Source organism: Diceros bicornis, chromosome 7 (genome assembly GCF_020826845.1).
Source record: "Diceros bicornis minor isolate mBicDic1 chromosome 7, mDicBic1.mat.cur, whole genome shotgun sequence".
Taxonomy (NCBI): Eukaryota; Metazoa; Chordata; class Mammalia; order Perissodactyla; family Rhinocerotidae; genus Diceros; species Diceros bicornis.
Window position 1 is genome coordinate 50,853,491 of NC_080746.1, and position 19,275 is coordinate 50,872,765.

The 19,275-nt window shown below is 37.2% G+C and overlaps 1 long non-coding RNA gene across 1 annotated transcript in view; it reads left to right on the forward strand.

The window, feature by feature from the left end:
* Positions 1–19,275, forward strand: part of LOC131408592 (uncharacterized) — a 420,158-nt gene that overhangs the window by 368,428 nt on the left and 32,455 nt on the right. The window contains exon 4 of the long non-coding RNA XR_009220791.1: positions 3,370–3,490. This is a non-coding gene — a long non-coding RNA (uncharacterized LOC131408592). The remainder of the gene's footprint in view (positions 1–3,369; positions 3,491–19,275) is intronic.

Consider the following 19,275-nt stretch of genomic DNA (forward strand, 5'->3'; position numbering starts at 1 on the left):
AAATTGAATACACCTTGGCCCTTTACTTCAAAATACTTCAGTGTGTATTTCCTAAGAATTGGGATATTCTCTTCTGTAACCGGAAACAGTTATCAATTACATTAAATATGATACAACACTTTTATCTAATCTATCATCTTTATTTCAGTGTTGTCGATTAACTCAGTAACGTCCTCTGTGATACTTTTCCCTCCAGTACAGGATCAAGTCTAGGATTAGTATTTAATGATCGTGCTTCTTTAGTCTTCTTTGATCTGGAACATTTCCATAGTGGTTTTTTTGGTCTTTTATTACATTTTTTTTTTTTTTTTTTTTTAATAATAGCATCACCCTCTTTTAAAAATAGAACATTCCACATTTTTTTTTTCTGAAGTTTCCTTATGATTAGATTCAGGTTATGCATTTCCAGCTGGAATACTTTTGTGAACCTCGCAGGATATCACATCTGGAGGTATACAAGATCCATCTGCCACATTGATCAATCCATCAAGACCTTGTCTGATTTCTCTACAGTGTAGTTCCTATTTTTCCCTTTACCAACAATAAGCAATCTATGAGGAAACACTTTAAGACCATGGTATAAATAGCCTGCTCCTAATCCAAATTTCCCTCTAAATTTAACATCAATTAATGATTCTCGCCTGGTCTGATAGTTACTGTGGTTGCTGTAAAGTAATGATTTTCCCACTCCAGCCATGAAGCCTGAGATCTGGTTTGTGCTAATACCATATACAACACACGGCCAAGTGTGTTAGGTCGTCCAAAAAGCATATGCAACAACAGGATTAAATATGCAAAGATTGTATTAGGGGAAATGATTTTATGATTAGAGATATGGAGAAAGCTGGAAGCAGCTGGAAGTGCCATCAACTGAGATGTAAGTCTGAGTATGAGTGCTGAGCAAGTCTGAGCACCCATGAGCATGGGTGAAAATGTCTTAGACTGCAGTGCAGGAGAAAATACATTCAGCAAAGCCATTAGGGAGTCCTTGAGCCAAAGGTGGCCATCAGAGGGAACTTGTATTTCCCAGAAATAGATCTTCCTTAGTAGCCCCAGTGTACTCAGTCACCCACTGGGAACTATGGGGCTATGGTAATTATACTCCCTCCTCCTTGTAGAAGGAAGTCTTCTGGGCACATTTAACTGCAGCCTCAGCAGCAGCTGACTTTTCTGAACATCTTGTTCCCACTATCAAACAAGTCTAACCACACTGCCTTCCTGCCTCAGAGACATGTTTGAGAAATACAATTATGTAGATGAAAGCACATGGTAAAAGTCAAAACTCTATACCAAATCTAACAGGATTTTTGTTCCTATTGCTGTTATTAGAAGTGTCACAAACACTCAGTTGATGTAAAGACCTGGGAATAAAGCAATCTTCACAGTGTAGTGTCTACATTTGGCCATTTGTTTGCACATAAGGTTAACAGGAAGACTTTCTATTGAACTTATGTCTGAGTCCTTTTTTGCCTATTTCTTTCAAGGAGGTTTGCCCTAAAATATAAATCTTGAGGAAGAAAATACTTTTTCACAGAGCAAGAATGGAGAGTATAAATAATTGTGCTAAGAGGGGCCTGCAGATAAATACTATTACATCTCATAACTATCTTATTATCTAATTTAAAACATTTCATGGGCCGGCCCTGTGGCATAGTGGTGAAGTTCGGCTCGCTCTGCTTCAGTGGCCCAGGTTTCCAGGTTCAGATCCTGGGCACGGACCTACACCACTCATCAGCCATGCTGTGGCAGTGACCCACATACAAAATAGATTGGCACAGGTGTTAGCTCAGGGTGAATCTTGCTGAGAAAAAAAAAAAAAATTCAAAGCAAACTAGTTAAGAATCTTTATGTCCTCACATAGAGGTAGTTTTGTTTGTTTTAACTGAGGTTAAAATATGTGCTGGAATACCATCTTCTTAGAAGTTCTGTGGTAAGATGAAAGAGAGCACAGGCTTTGTTGCTGAGGACTCAGAGATCCTAGATAGTTTATTCAACCTATTTAAACTTCCATTTTCTCATATCTAAAATGAGAATAATAACATGTATACTCTATAATTGAGGTAAGCAGTAGATATAACATGTGTAAGGTGTCCAACTCAGTCCCTGACAAATAATAGATACAATAAATAGTGGTCATCATTATTCAGTCAAAAACTGTCTATTAAGTACCTATTGTGTATTGATCACTACACTAGACATTGAGCTGTACTATACTAATTAGAGGGAGAGACAACTGCTGTCTTCCAGAAGCTTACATTCTAATATATTATAGACAAAGAGGCAATTCCTTTACTGTGAAAAAGCCTTTGACAAGGTAAAAACCAGGCGCTACGGGAATATATAGAAGGGTTGTTGAATGTAGAATTGGGAATCAGGGAAGTCATACCGAGGAAGGGATGTTCAAGGAGAGACCCAAGCATAAGTAGAGTTCAATCAGCCAAAAGGGGAAAGTAAAAACAGAGGAGAATTCTCAGCAGAAGAATTAGTAGGTGCAAAGGCCTGGAGGCAAGGACAAGTGTGGCATGTTCAGGAAACTGGAGGGAAATTGTGGTGGGGATGGTAGGTGCTAGAGTAGTGGGGTAAACAAAGTCTGAGGTAAAAAGGGCTTTGAAATCAGTGTTAAGGGATTTATATCACTAGCCCATATTCAAATCCTAACACAGAGCAGCTACTAAATAATTGTTGAAGAAATGGTGTTATTTTTTCATGCCATATTTTTGTTTCCTTTTTTTTTTTTTTTTCAAGTAATTCTTTGGAAAGGAAAATGTGTGCCAGATAGAAGCATTCCTGGGTTCTCCCTGAAAGGGAAAATCACATCTGAAATTCTCCAAAGTGGCACAAACATCACAAGATCTTTAAAGTTAGAATTATAATATGAGGTTATTATTTACGTCCAACACATTGAATAGATTCTCTAAATTAGAGAGTTCCAGTTTTCTTACGGGGGTGTTAACTTCATTTCCTTGTTAATCAAGAGAGTCTATGAAAAGAGTCCAAGATCCTGTTTAGTTGAACGGAGTGGAACCTACATGATCAGAGATTGGCGCACACCGAAACACACACATTGACTCTTTCCAAAGCAATCGTTTGAAGTGGTCCAAAAAAATCCACAAGCTGCAACTTTGATCAAAGAAAAATTAGGGATAATCCCCAAATCAAACTGAATTCTCTGTGGGTCTCTGTGGCGATGTGACTGAAAATTGTATACTATCAAATCCCCATGGAGTATGTTTGAGGTTTGAAAAGACATGAATAATTGAGGAAGATGGAAATTTGTAAAGTCCAAAGATGTTTATTGACAGGGCTTATTTCACTTTTCCCAGGCCAGAGAGATGAAAAGGTTTTCTCTGTTTTTTTTCTTTTTTTTAGTGCTTGATCCACTCCAAAGAGGACAGCTGGATAATCCCCACAGACAGGAAGGATTACTGACTCACCAGAAATACACAGGCACGGGGACAGCAGTGGGTTCCAATTGCTAGCTATGTGAACGGTTAGTATATCTGGTCTTCACCATCCATTTTTAAAATATACCACTCAGGCTTTTGCATTAATTGATTCCTTATGTTTCATCTTCCCTGATCCACATCAGTTCTAGTGAAAGGACTGTATAAAGGACTAAGACTTGTGCTGTATAATACTAAACATCAAATGAGAGTTTTAAAGTCCCGTCAGTTGGTTATATATTGAGCCATTCTTTTCAAGCATATGTCTGCAATTAGCTAAACAGAGCCGTATCTGATCATGGGTTACAGTGGGAGTGGCAGCTATATCCATAGTAACATTGCACAGCAATGAAATAAAGGTGCCAAATAGAGAGAGAAGCGAGGACAGTCCAGTGTTGGGGCCACTCAGCAGAGTGAAAGAAGTGGCTCGCGACCAGAAATAAGCCCTGATCAGGACTCATCCTGACAGGGCTGTGCTTGGGAGGCAGCCACGTGGACCTGAGGTTGGACTTCAGCTTTGTCACTTACTGGCGTGTAGCCTTGTGCAAGCTGGTTACTGCTATCTCTAAGCTGTGATGGCTTCACCTTTGAAATGGGGAGAATGACACCTAATTTCAGATTTATTGGAGGGTTTAATAAGATGAAATGTAAAATATCTAGTATGCTAGATCTTCATAACATGGTAGCTGTTATAATATTATTATTGTTATGTCGTTATTAATAATATTAGTCATAGCAGAACGTCATCATCATCACTTGATATATTTTCCTTGTATAGCTAATAGTTAACCTTAGTTTAGTTAATTTGCCTTAAAATTACCTAAATATTTAGCTCAAAACATGATGTAAACAGTCCCAGTTTTTTGGTAGGATACATATATGTATGTATGTATGTATGTGTATATATATATATATTTCAAGAATGTAATGACCAGGTAAGGTGGATAAATAAATTACAGTACAATGAAATATAGATATATGAATAACATTGAGGATATCATAGACAATGGAGTAATTAACTTTCCCTAGTGAGAGATTAAAAGGAGACCCAAGCTGTAGCGATGACATTCAAACTCAAGGTGTGTATCAGTGGCCCTTTAACTGTATGTTAAATATAGTTTAAAAACAGTCCCTTTTTTTTCTGGTGTCATTTCAAACACAGTCAACCAAACATGAAGAGTATTCTAGTTATTAACTTAGATGAGATTTTTCCTTAATGGTATAAAGAAAAGGCAAAAGAAAAAAAACATTTTGGATTATTTTCCTCCTGGATTTTTCCTTTTTGACAATTCTTATTATAGATGTTTGAAAAAAGTGGATCTGGGAAGACTGATCACTTATTTTTTTCTCATTTGCTGGCACTAGGTCTAAATTTACCTTATTAATTTACTTTACTCATTACACCAAGCTACATGTAGTCATTATGTGGAGGTTTTAAAAAAGAGTATAATAATGTGGACAAAGGATTATCTAAGGTAGCATTCTATAGTAAAGTGATCACATTAAATACTTAGGGAACTAAGAACTTCTAATGGCAGGGCTGCTGCATTAAAAATCTATGGTTTATTTCTCAATGCATGAGGACATTTCCCTAAATTATAATGTTAATTTAACCCTGTAATATAGTCATTCTACTCTATAAATATATTATTAGTTTGACTGATTTGGTTGATTTCTTTGTCTTAACCTTTCATACTAGATTGCATTTAAATTTCATGGTAAACACTTAACATGGAATAATGAGAGTGATAAAGCAAAAATGCCCAAGGTACGTGAGAAATATGGGAACCAGTTTCCTATAAGGGCTACCAATACAACTTTAACACTTGTGGAATTTCTGCAATATCTATAATAAAAAGAGTGCATTATCATTGCATTTTGTAACTAGAAAGACTAAGTAAAGGTCTCTGTATGAAATTATCTTAGCTAAGTCATATTAGCAAGTATTTATTGAATGCCCAAATTATTATAATCAATTTTCTGAAAACTATGAAGAATATAAATGCATAAAGGAATGTATTTCTCTTCTTCAAGATGTTTTACATTTAAATAAAAAAGTCTATCTTCTGTCTAGGCATTGGTAGAAAATAAATAGAGAGCAATATGCAATCTGATGTAGAATTTTATGTTAAAGGTGATACTGATTTGTGAAACACTATTGTAGAATGCAGTAGATGGGGCTGCGTCAGAGAGGAGGACTTTAGAGATGGTATAGGATGTAGGTAAGCCCTTATAAGAGAGAAGGGACCTCCAGACAGTGGCGTAGTATGAACAGAAGCAGAGAGTCAAGAAATAACATGTCAGATAACAATATTAAAAAGGCACTTCATTTTATAGCATAAATTTTGTTTTAGGGAGTGTTGAACGAGACTTACCTCATTATTTCCTCATTAAAACTCCACCAATGGAGACTTTGTCCAGAGGAGGTCATTCACATTACCAATTACTCCACAAGATTTATAGCTCTTTGAGATTAGGGTCTATGGCGATATCTTTATTTCTGCTCTCCCATAACCCCAAACATGTTAAGATCACATAATGGGCATTCAACAAAAACTTATTCAACAAAATAGAAATGATCATGCTTGCTTGCAAGTTGTCTGAAAGTCAAGTGTGTAAAATTTTATTAAGCTGAATAGTTCATTTGTCTCAAAAGATCTGTTTATATTTGGAGGAATAGAAGTCGTTGGCAGGTTTTGACTGTTGGTGGTTTTATATTTTATTGAAAGCATTTAACTATATTTCAGCAAGGTAAACATAAAAGAAGGTTAAAAGCAGTAGTCTTTTAGATAGCTAGGTAGCTAGTGTTTGACAGTACAAATTGAATCTGTCCCTTATCTTATAAAGGCAGAGACACTGAGAATGAGTGAAGAAAATTGGACTTCTAAAATGATAAAATATTCAATAACTCTACTGGAACAAAATCTTGTTTTTCATAACTTGATTTCTAACCAAATTTATGTTATGTGAAAAAAAAACACTGCCTAGAAAACTCTTCAGTCTCCTATTTTATTTTAAAACATAACAAAAACAATGACAACACAATACTGAAACCATTAACTGGGTTTCTGCAATGTGCCTACTCTGTTCTAAGCGCTTTGCATGTTACCCTGCTTATCTTTACCCTGACCCTATATTGTGCATAATAAAGTGAGGCTGAGAAAGGTCAACAAATGCCAAAGGTTCTCAGCAAGTACATAGGAGTCCTACTTCAAATCCAAGCTGTCTCTGATCCCAAAGCTCGTGTTCATTCCCTAGGCCAGTATTTCCCAAACTTTATTAGTTTATCATCTGAAAGATTTTTAAGATAATATCTGAATATCACTTGAACTTTTCTTTTGTGTGTGTGAGGAAGATTAGCCCTAAGCTAATATCCGTTGCCAATCTCCCTCTTTTCACCTGCCACAGCGTGGCTTGATAAGTGATGTGTAGGTCCACACATGGGATCCGAACCTGAGAAACTCGCGCCATTGAAGCAGAGCGTGTGCACTTAACCACTACGCCACAGGGCTGGCCTCTGAACTACTTTTTTATTTTGGTAAAATATGCATAACATAGAATTTACCATTTTAACTTTTTTTAAGTATTCAATTCATTGGCGTCAAGTACATTCCCCTTGTTATGCAACCATAACCACTATCCATCTCCAGAAATTTTTCATCATTCCAAACTGAAACTTGATGCCCCTTAAACACTAACTGCCCATTAAGCCCTCCCTCCAGCCTCTGGGAACCACATTCTACTTTCTGTCTCAATGAATTTGACTATCTAGGTACCTCATATAAGCGGAAGCACATAATATAATTTGTCCTCTTGTGCCTGGCTTATTTCACTTAGCATAATGTTTTTAAGATTCATCCATGTTGTAACATATACCAGAATTTTATTCTTTTCTTCCCCTGGCTTTATTAATGTATAATTTACAATAAAAAATTGTATACCTTTAAGGTGTACAACCTGATGACCTGATATAGGTACACATTGTGAAATAGTCACCGCAACCAAGCCAATCAACATAAGTTGAATAATATTCCATTGTATGTGTACCACATTTTGTTTATCCATTTATCCATTGATGGACATTTGGGTTGTTACCACCTTTTGGCTACTGTTTATAATGCTGCTATGAACATGATTCTACAAATATCTGTTCAAGTCCCTGAATTCAATTCTTTTGGGTATATACACAGAAGTGAAATTGCTAGATCATACAGTAAATTGAACTATTACATTATTTGCTTAATATATTTCTACAAATCACCTCATTTTAAATTACATAGATTATTTTAAAGGAAACTTTATCATCACTGATAGACTCAGGATGAACTTGATTAAGCTGCAATAATAAACAGTTCCCACAATACAATTTTATATGTTGCTCATTCTAGACATCCCATGGGGATCAGTGGGAGGAAGGGGAGTTCTGTTCTACCCAGTCACTCAAGTACCCAGGTTGGCAAAGTCTCCATCAGTCTTAGCAGCATAAGGAACAGGAGAACTTCCTGGTTTCTGTGGCGGGAAAAGAAATACCTGGAAGGTCTCAAAAAGGCAATTATGTACTTTAGCCTAGAAATGGCTCACATAATTTCAACTCTCAGCTCATTGGTCAGAAATTGTCACATGGTCCTAACAAATTACAAGGAGTGGTTGGGGAGGGGGCGAGTAGGGGATAAAGTCCTCCTATGTACCTAGAAGAAGAAAGAGAAAGGCAGATGGAGTGTACACTATATATGCCTACCAAAATAGGAAACCACTATCACTTTCTTTATCGATCATAGCCAAAAATACTTATATAACTATTAGAAATAATTGTTTACTACCTAAAATCATTTCAACTATCACCAGAGGTATGTACACTGCCCTTAGTGAAACATTACCTTATACTTGAGAAAAGGAGTCTGTCCAGTAAGGACAGGCTTTTGCTCTGGTTACCTCAATCCAAGCAAACAGATAATACTTTCAAAAAGTGACAAAAGAATGGATGAAGAGGAAATGTTGTTCAGAAGAAGAAAATGGTTCATTTGCTCATCAATTTATACAAATATTGGTTGTTAAGTACTCTAGGTGCTGAGGAGGCAGCAGTGAACGAGATAGAAATGGGCCATACCTTCAAGGAATTTAACTGCTTAAAAAGAAACAGAGATATTAAAATGAGAAATACCAGATACAGTAATTACAATAAAGGAAATTTTGGAGCATATAACCAGGTTTACCTAAAGTAACATAAATAGAATTAAAGAAATGTTTTTATGTGGACGTAAAATGTAACTAATAAAGATGTGTAGGAATCAGGAAGATGGGGGAGAAGATTATTTTAGGCAGAGGAAATATCACTGAATTTCCTGAGAGTGGAAAAGAGCAAGGTACATTCAATAATATTAAACAAATATAATATTTCTGAGTATAGAGAACAAGAAGTATGTCATGAAATAGAGATGGCACTATGCAATACATGTTCTCAGAGCAGTGAGAAGAAATGAACCCTATTATGTAAGGTAGGGTTTCTTGTCTCCATTTTGTAAGTGATTACATGGAGGCTGAGGTTAAATATCAGAGCCTGCGTTTGAATCCAGTTTTTATGATTCCGTTGGCAATGCTTTTTCCAACTCCACAAGTGTCATCTAAATTTAATATCATAACAGAGTCTGTTTTCTTTTGAGAAAGATTGTAGCAAAAAAAACCTAGGTTATGTAAGTTAGCAATTGTGAAAGGTTAGGGGAGGAAACTTTCAAATCTCATACAACAAAGTAAGAATTCAAATATGGCCAATCAATTATAAGAATTTAAAATTGTTCAACTTTGATACATGTGAAAAACAAAAATTAAAACCATGAGATAGTTTATCCTTTCCAGTTGGCAGGTTTTGTGGTTGGTAGTGGTGTTTTGCTTTTTTGAGCAATTAAACACTGACATTTTAAATACCGAGGAGAATGTAAGTTGGCACAACCTTTTTGGATTGGTACATGTATTGAGAGTCATAGTTTATCTCAATCACTCACCCAGTAATCTGATCCCAAAAGTTTAATCTAAATAATCAGATATATACACAAAAATGTAGATTGTATATCTAATATAATACAGATTCCAACATTGCTTATAGTGACAAATCAGAGTAATCAAATGTTTTTTGTTCAGACATTTATGAAATTCCATACACTTATCACAAAACATACCATAAAGGAATATCTAGTCCAAAGAGAAAATAATTTTGAGAAATTATTAATTTACAAAAAGCACTTTTAAATAGAATGTAGAGTGTAAGGTCAAGTATATGAGTAGGGTTGTGTATAGCTTTAAATTTGAAGGTCGTACATCACAATATTAACATTGGTTGTTGCTGGGTGGCATGATTGTTTGCTTTTGACTTGCTTCTTTAGACTTTCCCCTCCAATTTTCTACAATTCATTACTACATTCATTACTTTTGCCATCAATAAAAAATACAAAAGGAAACTAAAATAGTTCTTGGTTAGAAATCATGCTTATTGCAGAGGGGTTAGATGATATGCAAATGATAAAGCAGTTGTATGATATATAGTTTAAAAAATGTTTTAAAGAAATTTGAATAGAATATTGATATTCTGGAGTAAACTCAGAGCACTATAAGGCCTTTTAAAACAATTTCCATGTTGGCCACATAACTATGCATATATATGCTACACTCCATTTCTTTTCTGCACAATCCTTTCCTTTTTGCTCTACCCTTTCTAATAGGATCTGTTTATGGCCCCATCTTAGACAGTCTATTTCCATAGTCCTCTGGTCCTACAATTCAATGACACCATCTCCCAACAGACAGTTGGGCTGGAGGAAGTACCTGAAATGATTTGAGCCTGCCAGATTCTCTTCTCTGCTAATTGAGACTCCAATCTGTGTCTGATGGATTGAACAGAGGAGCCACGTGAAGCCAGAGCTGTGGTGGACGTGCACATGCCAAAGTGGAGGAAGGGTGTGTGGAGAGAGAGAAAATGGATGAAATGCTTGGAGAGAAGCAGAGATGATGAACAGTAGGAGCAACGTGAGCCTCTGTTTTCCTGTTCCTGATTCCAGGCTATGTGAATCCTGCCCCATGAAATATCTATATCTTTCCAATCAATTTCCCTTTTGGATTGAACTATTTTGAGTACGTTCTATTTTGAGTTCACTAAAAAGATTCCAGGTTAAGACAATACATAATAGTCACTAGTCTATGCTTGATTTATGTATGACTTAAATTTGGTTTCAAATTACGGAGAAAGATTGAACTTGAGAGTTCAGAGAACATTTTAGGGGACTTCTAGTCCAATTTCCTCTTCATAAAAGATTTAGCACAACAACACTGCTAATTTTCATTCATTCTCTTAGTGCTCACCTCCAGCAAACAGGATATTTCTCATATGATGGCTCTTTACATTTTAGTTTTTATTCTCTCTGTTCTTTGTATGAGTTCTTCAATAAATGAATATGTTTGCAGCATCCCTCTTAATTTTCTCTTTTCCAGGGTAACATTGTCTAATTAGTCAGTAATTTCAGATCTGATTTTCATTTATTTTCCCAACTTTCCATTGTGTTGCATACCCACCCATGATAAAGCATTGCCCTTTTTAAAATGTATTTTCCTTCACACCTCATGATTTGTTTGACTATTGTCATCTCTCTCTTCCACATGCAAGCATGACTTCTGTATAATAGTGTTCCATGCCATGATAGGTCACATAATGTATTTTAATAGAATATAGACTTTGGGGCCACACAGAATTACCTGACTTATAAATGATATGATCATAAGAAACTTCCCTAACAGCTCTGAATTTCAGTTCAATCATTGGTAAAAGGGAGTTATAGCCTGTAATTCACAGATTTGTTAGCACTATGCTTCTGATGAAGGGTCAAATCTAACTGATAATAGAAAACAAATAATTTAAAAGTCAATAAGTAATAGGCCAAAGGATACTGTTTTTTAAATATCTCCTTTCCTACATAGACATCTATATATTAGATGAAACACAGAACCCCTGATAATTTAGGATTGATATTTAATAGTCGTAATATCATTAAAGATTATGAAAGATATCTTTTTCTGAGCTATTACCATGTGTCATGCATAGTACTAGGTAAGTGTAACTAATCCCATTTTTACAGGTGAGGAAACTAAAGTTTGGAAAGGTTAAATAGTTTACCCAAGGTCAAATAGGTAGTTAAGTGGCAAAGTCAATATTTGAACAGGATTTCTTCAACAACAAAGCATTGTTCTTCCCATTAGAATACATTGCCTCTGAGAAGGAGTACAGCTTAACAATTTAAGAAAGGAACACTATTTCATGTTGATGGAACATAGTTCACTTTCATTTTTTAATTTTTTTGGCAGGTGTAGAAGCAGAAAAATTCAGACTTCTACTTCATCCGTGACTTTGCTTGTGGTTATGTTTTAGATGAAAATCAGAGTATAAACTTACCCTTCAAATCATCTTGTACTCTCAGTATGCTAATTATCTTCTGTTTGTCACTCTACATCTGCTGTCTAACCTACTCTACTCTGCTTTCTGCCAGGGGAGGCTGACCTGAAGGTCTATACGAAGAGAATGTCTTGCCTTCTAGCTTCTTCTTAGATTCAGCCAATGAGAGGCCCTGGCAGGAGGTGGTGGGGGAGGGGAGAGACGGAGAGTGGATGGAGATAGAATGAAGTGTGCGGTACTCTTTCCTTTTCTTATTTCTTCAATCCTGGAAATAGTAACAGCTCCTTTCTTACTAGCCCCAGGGTGAGGTGGGGAGGAATCTAAACTAGCCCTTGAGTTTTCCTCCACCTTGTCCACACCTTTGTAAATAGTCTATTAAACCCTCCTTAAATTATGAAAATCTGATTTCACCCAATGATCCTGCAATTTATTTCATTCTGGGATCTTTTCTCATACACCTGATACCTAGCAAAGTACTTGGCACACTAAATGTGTGAAAGAATGGGTAAATAAATAAAATAATGCAGTTATATACTTTATTCTTATAGAAGACAAAGCTGGCTAAGAGAAACACTGTAGGTGTTTGATAATCCCAAAATAGTTTCCTGTTTAACAGAGGCCAGTACACCAAATAGAAAAGTTAATTTCCACGCAGACTTTCTCTCTCTTTCATAAACAAAGGAGTTTTGGAGCACCATGAAAGCTGGGAAGACTTGGTCGTACAGCCAGGCTCCTGCTGTTTGGAAAATGTGATAGTAATCCAGAAAGAGATTTCAGAAGGCTCGCCCAGCAGCTCTGTGGTCACTCCAGTCTGGCAAAGAATGAAAGCCCCATGGTTAGGCTGAGAGCTTAGAATTGCATTCTCAAGCCAGCAGTCTTTTAGCTTTAACTGTAAAATGTTAGCCAACCTTAAGCCAAGATGTCTTCTGAAAAGGAATAACAGTTTCTAAAGAGAAATAATCAATGTCTCAAATATAAGTTAAAGGCTAGGATTTATTCCTAATAAAGTGAAACCTCTTTCCTCTCAGATAACACTTACATTTAGTTGATTGAGGACATCCAAACTACCAAACATTTGGTTTATCTGTCTCCCAGGAATGAATCAATGGTTAGTGGTTAATTTCATTTTACTGTGGATACAATGATTTTTTCTGGTGGTTGAGGCAAGGAAGGGGTGAGAACTCTTACTTTCGAGCATCCTAAAATTGTCTATCTGAGGACTTGTATTTACATAAACAGTGTCTATGTTTTAAAGAAGGCATCAAGTGATTCACAAACCATTTACTAAAGCCACGATCACTTTAGATCCTTCAACACCACTCACCATGCACTGCCCTTGTACCAGGCACTTTCAATATCAAAGGCATTCGATAAACTGCTGCTATGGTGCAAATATGAAGTTGGTGTGTTATAGGCTATAAGTGAGATACTTTCTGTCTAGATCTTTGGTAGGGAATATGCTAATAGTCCATCTTATATACAAGGAAACAGAAACTCACAGGGGTAAGGTCACTAGCTTGAAGTTTCACATTGAGGGAAGAAGTGGAGAGAGAACCCTGGTCTCCTTACTTCTCCCAACACATCATTTCACCAGGAAAAAGCAACCTCTAATATTCCCCAAGCTCTACCAGAGTTCACAGAGGCACACCTAAGGACACTGTCAATTAGGATGACTGGTAATTACAGTGAGCTATTGGACTAGCTAAGGATGCAGGACAAGGGGCAGAGGAGCATCTGGTTTTGTTTTGTTTTCTTTTTTATTTCTTTTATTTTGAATTTTTCTGTTTCTATGCCTGTTATCATATTAATGTATTGCAAAATTCTATTGGAGAAACTGTTTTTAATGGATTTTGATTTGAAATGATATTTGTTCATTTAACAAATGTCATATTGACGTCCTGGCCCTAAACCTAGATATTCTGAATTAATTTCAACTGTGATGTAATCCAAAGATAGATATTTTTTGAAGCTTTCCAAGTAACTTTAATTTATAGCCAGAGTCGAAAATTCCTGCTTTTTAAGTACGGAGAGAAGAAAGAGAGGTTAGGAGAAGAAAGAAGAAGGGAAAGGAAAGGAAGGAAGAAAATAAAAAGAGAAAGGAGGGAAGGAAGAGGGTAGGAAGGAAAGTGAAGGAGGAGGAAAAAAGAGAGAAAAGAAGGAAGGAAGAATGGAGAAGAGTGAAGAACAGATCACGTCTATGTGGAGACTGAGACACATGACATGATTAAAAGTATTGCAAGTTTGCGAGACCAAATACTGGAGAATTAAGATGTGTCATCCAAACAAAAATAAATTCCGACTATGAACACCTTGAATTAAAAAAAAAATCTCCATCCTCTGGATATATTTTTGTTATGAAATCCTCCCCACATACATAAAATTGCTGTTTAAAACTCTATTTTCCTGAGTCTAGCTTCCACTCAGGTATTCGAATTAGCACACGGACTTGGGCAGCGTAACATTTCTAAAGCAAATCGCACCTAGGACAACTGGCATGACCATAAATATTTTAGGGTCGTGATCAACTGGCTTTCAACACTACCCAGCAATCTTTCTTTCTCACTCTGGTGTACTTCCTCTTGCTCTCCTTGAAATGACTACTTCCCACCATCTCTGTGGCCTACAGATTTCTGAGTCTTCCCCCCCCAATTTCTTCTCTTGCACTAAATAGATATTGGTGACTCCTACATCCCCCCTTCAAAAACAAACAAAAGAGCCATCAAGCACTTTCACCTTCAGTTTTCATTTTCCCAATTTAGGCTCTGACCAGTATCTGCTCCCTCATTCTCCACACTTCCGCTGGTTACGTTATTGTGCTCTGCCTCAATATCCCATCTGGCTTTCCATTATGATGTATCCTGATCTTTCCCTCCATCTCTTAAATCTCAGTACCATTGAGATCTCAGTACCATTACCAGTATTGATTAACCTTTCCTGTGTCTTCAATCTCTCTCTGGCTACTATATCTTTCCCACTATCACCAGAATATGCCCACCATTTCTTATTTCTTAAACAAAATAAGACAAAACAACTCTTGGCTTCTGTTCTCCCACCAGCCACTGCCCTATTCACCTTCCTCCCTTATAGCCAAGATTCTCAGAGAAGTGTGTATCTTCATTTTCCTCTTATCCTCCCTCCTAATCTTTTATCTCACTATGTCAAAGAGGCTCCTGCTTCTATCCCTCCATCAAGATGGATCTTCACTGATACTACATTGCTAAATTCAGTCGGCAATTTTTATACCTTATTTGTTTTGCTGCCATCAGCCTCCAGCTTGATGCCTGCTTTCTTTTAAACTTTCTTCTCTTAGCTTTTGTGATAGCCCTTACTTCTGGCTTTCCTCCTCATCTCCTGTTCTTTCCCTGTGCTTCTTTGTTGGCCCATACTATAACCTCATGGTAGTGAGTTTAGGCTCTGGAGCGAGCCTGTTCAGGTTCAAATCCTGGCTAAAGCTCATACCACCAGTAACTCAGCACAGATAACCTCTATGTAAAAGTGCCAATAATACTATGACTTCATCAAAATGTTCGTTTAAAAGAAATAACTTGATTTCTTAAGATAGTGCCTGAGACATAGAAAATGCTCCATAAATACTATTTATTTTCTTATTTCTATTCTTCAAGGCATATCATGGTTCCCTTTTCATGCTATATTTTCTGTCTCAAAATGGTCTTATTCATGCCCAAGGATTTGGGTACTATTTTAATTCCTGAAATTTGTAATTTTGTATCTTTACTATACACCTCTCTTCTGAGATTCAGTCTTATTTTCAACATTTCTGATTGGATATCTCAAGGAAACCACAAGCTCAGCAAGTTCAAAATTGAACTCATACTCTTTCCCTTGCAAAGTGGGTTCTTTTCCCAGTTTTCTTTCAATGGTACCACCATTAGTACAATGCCACAGGTCCAAAACTTAGAAGTCATTCTTTTCCGCATATATGCCACATGTGCTATAGCACTACATAGTATAAATTTTAGTTGCTAAATATCTCAGGAATATCTTTTCTCTGTCCACACTGCCAGCACCCCTGGTGAAACCTCATCATTGTATTTCCTCTTCTAATCTTGTATGCACTCTGTAGCCATAGTGAAGTTTTCTTCAAAACAAACAAACAAAAAGTAAAATGATAATGCTCCTTTTCTCATCTCTTTTATTGCTTCCCATTACTTTTAGGAATAAGAAAAAAAAAAGCGAAATCTTTAGTATACTCTAAAGCCTGAATGGACTGACCAACTCCCCAACCTCAGGAACAACTGTTTCAATTTATTCTAGCCTCTCTGATCATGTCTTCATGCCTTCCACTCCTGCTCACCTCCAACTCAGGAACTTGTTCATGCTTCTCTTTTGCCTATTAACCACTCTCCTCCACCTGCAGTGGGTAGTTAACCTCTACTCATCTTCAGATCTTGAATCTCACGTATTATTTCTCGAGGAAATCTTCCATGGTAATCAACACTACATCAGATCACAGCTATCTGAATGTTTCCTTCATAGTACATATACTATGTACTATGTACGTATACATATACATGGTACGTATCAAATGAAATTATATATCTGATTACCATCTATATCTCCCCTTAGACTATAAACTCATCATTGCTTCCTCAAAGCTACTAGAGTATCTGGAACATAAGGTATTCAAACAATATTGTCTAATAAATGAATGATGCTTGTAAGAGAAGGTGGGAGCCTTAAAGAAACTAGAATCTCAGGGAAGAAGCTTACGGTTGTCGTGTCAGCATAACAGGTCCTTGACTTTGTCACTGGTCTTATTGTGATTTTGGTTACATCGGAGAGCAGCTACAGTGCTCTACTCTCCTCAGGAACAAAGTTAGATTTTCTGTCTCTTTCCCACTCATTCATTCAGTCAGCCATTCAATAGATGTTTATTAACAGAATATTGCCTTCCCAGCAGTATACAAAGCATTGCAAATATAGCTGTGAACAGAACAGAAATGACTCCATTTCTCTCGGAGTTTATAATAAAGGTATAGTATCCTAGTATCTCAGAGGGTTAGGAAACAGTGTTAATAAAGGGTTCCATGGAACGCTAATCTTATAACATGCTCCATAAAACAAATGTCCAAAGGAAGTCTGGGCTATGCTGCACCCTGCATTTTTTCTCATGGAAATTCATAAGGAACACTAATTCATTAAAGGCTCTGAAAATGTTTGTAGCAAAGGAATGATTTAAATTTATGTAACCCAGTCCTTCTTAAATGTAAGGTTTTTTTGTTTGTTTGTTTTGTTTTTGTTTTTGCAAAACTCCCTTGATGGGGAGCTTACTGCTTCACAATGCAATCCGTTTCATATTTAGAATGCATTTTTTTTCCAGTCTATTGAGTCAAATTGTCTTTTCTATAGCTTAGAATGACGGGATTCTGAAGTTTGAAATAATTAAAAGGGTAATTTTGTCTAATAGTTTATAAACTTTCTGGACCTAAAGAATGATTTGTTTAAATAAAATTCTTTTGAAAATGCAAACTGCAGGCCCAGGGCTACTCTGGGTGAAGCTGGTGGCGTGTCCCTAGCCCCATCAGCTGGGCCCCTTAGTGGGCCCCGTGGAGTACAGTTTGAAAATCAGTGACCTAGTCTGACCCCATCACTTATCAGAAATATCAGACAAAGGAAATCTAGAGAGGCAAAGAAAAATCTTAGAGCACACGCCTGGTGAAGTGGAGAGCAAGAATTAAAACTCAGGTCACTGAATTCCTAACCAGTGCTTTTCTCATTCTAACACACAGCCACCCTACCTGTGTTTTGAGCTGTGTGTTCTGGGGCAACACAGAAGGGTAACTTGCACATAGTCTACCCTTCCTTGTGCGGCAGCAGTGCTGACCTCTGTCTGTTCCCCAGACACACCGAGCTCATTCCCAGCCTCAGGCGTTTGCCCTTCTCTTACCTCTTCCTGGAGTGCTCTGGCCTAGACCTTTGCATAGCCAACTCCTTCCTGTCATTCGGGGCATGTCGCTTGCTCAGAGATGCCTTCCCTGACTACAGAATTTTAATATCCAACATCCTATCACTGTATTTTATCTTCTTCCTAGCATGAGTTGTTGGTATCTGATTATTATTTCATTTATGTATTTGGATTCCTTGGTTATTATCTATATCCTGCTAGAATGGAAGCTCCCTGAGTCTTTCTTATGGACTGCTGAATCTCCAGGACTAGAAATCACCCAATACATATAGGGCAGGCATTTGATAAATATTTGTTACATGAGTGCTTAACAGGCAGAGCTGCATGTGTGGGCTGCCTGCTGCCTGTGTGGCAGTGAGTTGCTTGTTGGACAGGCAGAAGTCAAATGACCAGTCGTCAGGAATACTGGAGAAAGGACTGCAGAGGCCAATTCAGATCCTCTGTGTTCCCTTCTAGCCCTGGTTTTCTACAATCCAAGGAGATTGGGATTGTTTCTGTACATAGGAAATGCCCTTGCTTTCCCATCTGGCAGAAATTTTAATTCTGACACAGCCCAGTACAGAGTATTATAGCAATTGTTATCTTGCTTACAAAGATGAAAAGATATGTGTTTTAGATTTTTTTAACCATGATAAGAGTATAAAGCTTTCATTATCCCCATTTAAAATTTGCAATTTTCTTTACCACATAAATCAATAATGTAGCTATGGATATTTTACAAGTGAATTTTCATTCCCCTTTCACCATTCCCAGCGCTGCCACATTATTTTAGGCTCTGTCGATGACTCACCTGCATTAATGTAATCATCTCCCACTTGGCTTCCTGCCCTGCTCCTGCAGTTCCCTCCCCAGGCTTCCTTCCTCAATAATGCCAGAATTCTCCTGTTACAAATGAATATTTTCTACCTCTTCCCTGTTGAAGCTGTATTAGCTTCCTGTGGCTGTTGTAACAAATTGCCACAAACTTGGTGGCGTAAAACAACAGAAGTGCATTCTCTCACAGTTCTGGAGACCAGAAGTCCTAAATCAGTATCACTGGACGGAATTGAAGGTGCCAGCAGGACCACACTCCTCGAGGCTCTGTAGGAGAATTTGTGCTTTGCCTCTTCCAACTTCTGGTGGCTGCTAGCATTCCTTGGCTTGTAGTCACATCACTCCAGTTTTCAAGGCCAGCATCTTCAAATCTTTCTCTGCTCTGTCTTCACATCATCTTCTCTTCTGTGTGTGTCAACTCTCCCTCTGCTTCCTTCTCATAAGGTTCCATGTGATTGCATGTAGGGCCCACCTGGGTAATCCAGGATAATCTCTCTATCTCAAGATCCTTAACTTAATCATATCTGCAAAAGCTCTTTCCCTTATAAGGTAATAACATTTACAGGTTCCAGGGATTAGGACCTGACGTCTTTGGGGATCATTATCAGCCTGCCACAGAGCTTACATTGGTTTGCCAGTGCCTGTAAAATAAAGCCCAC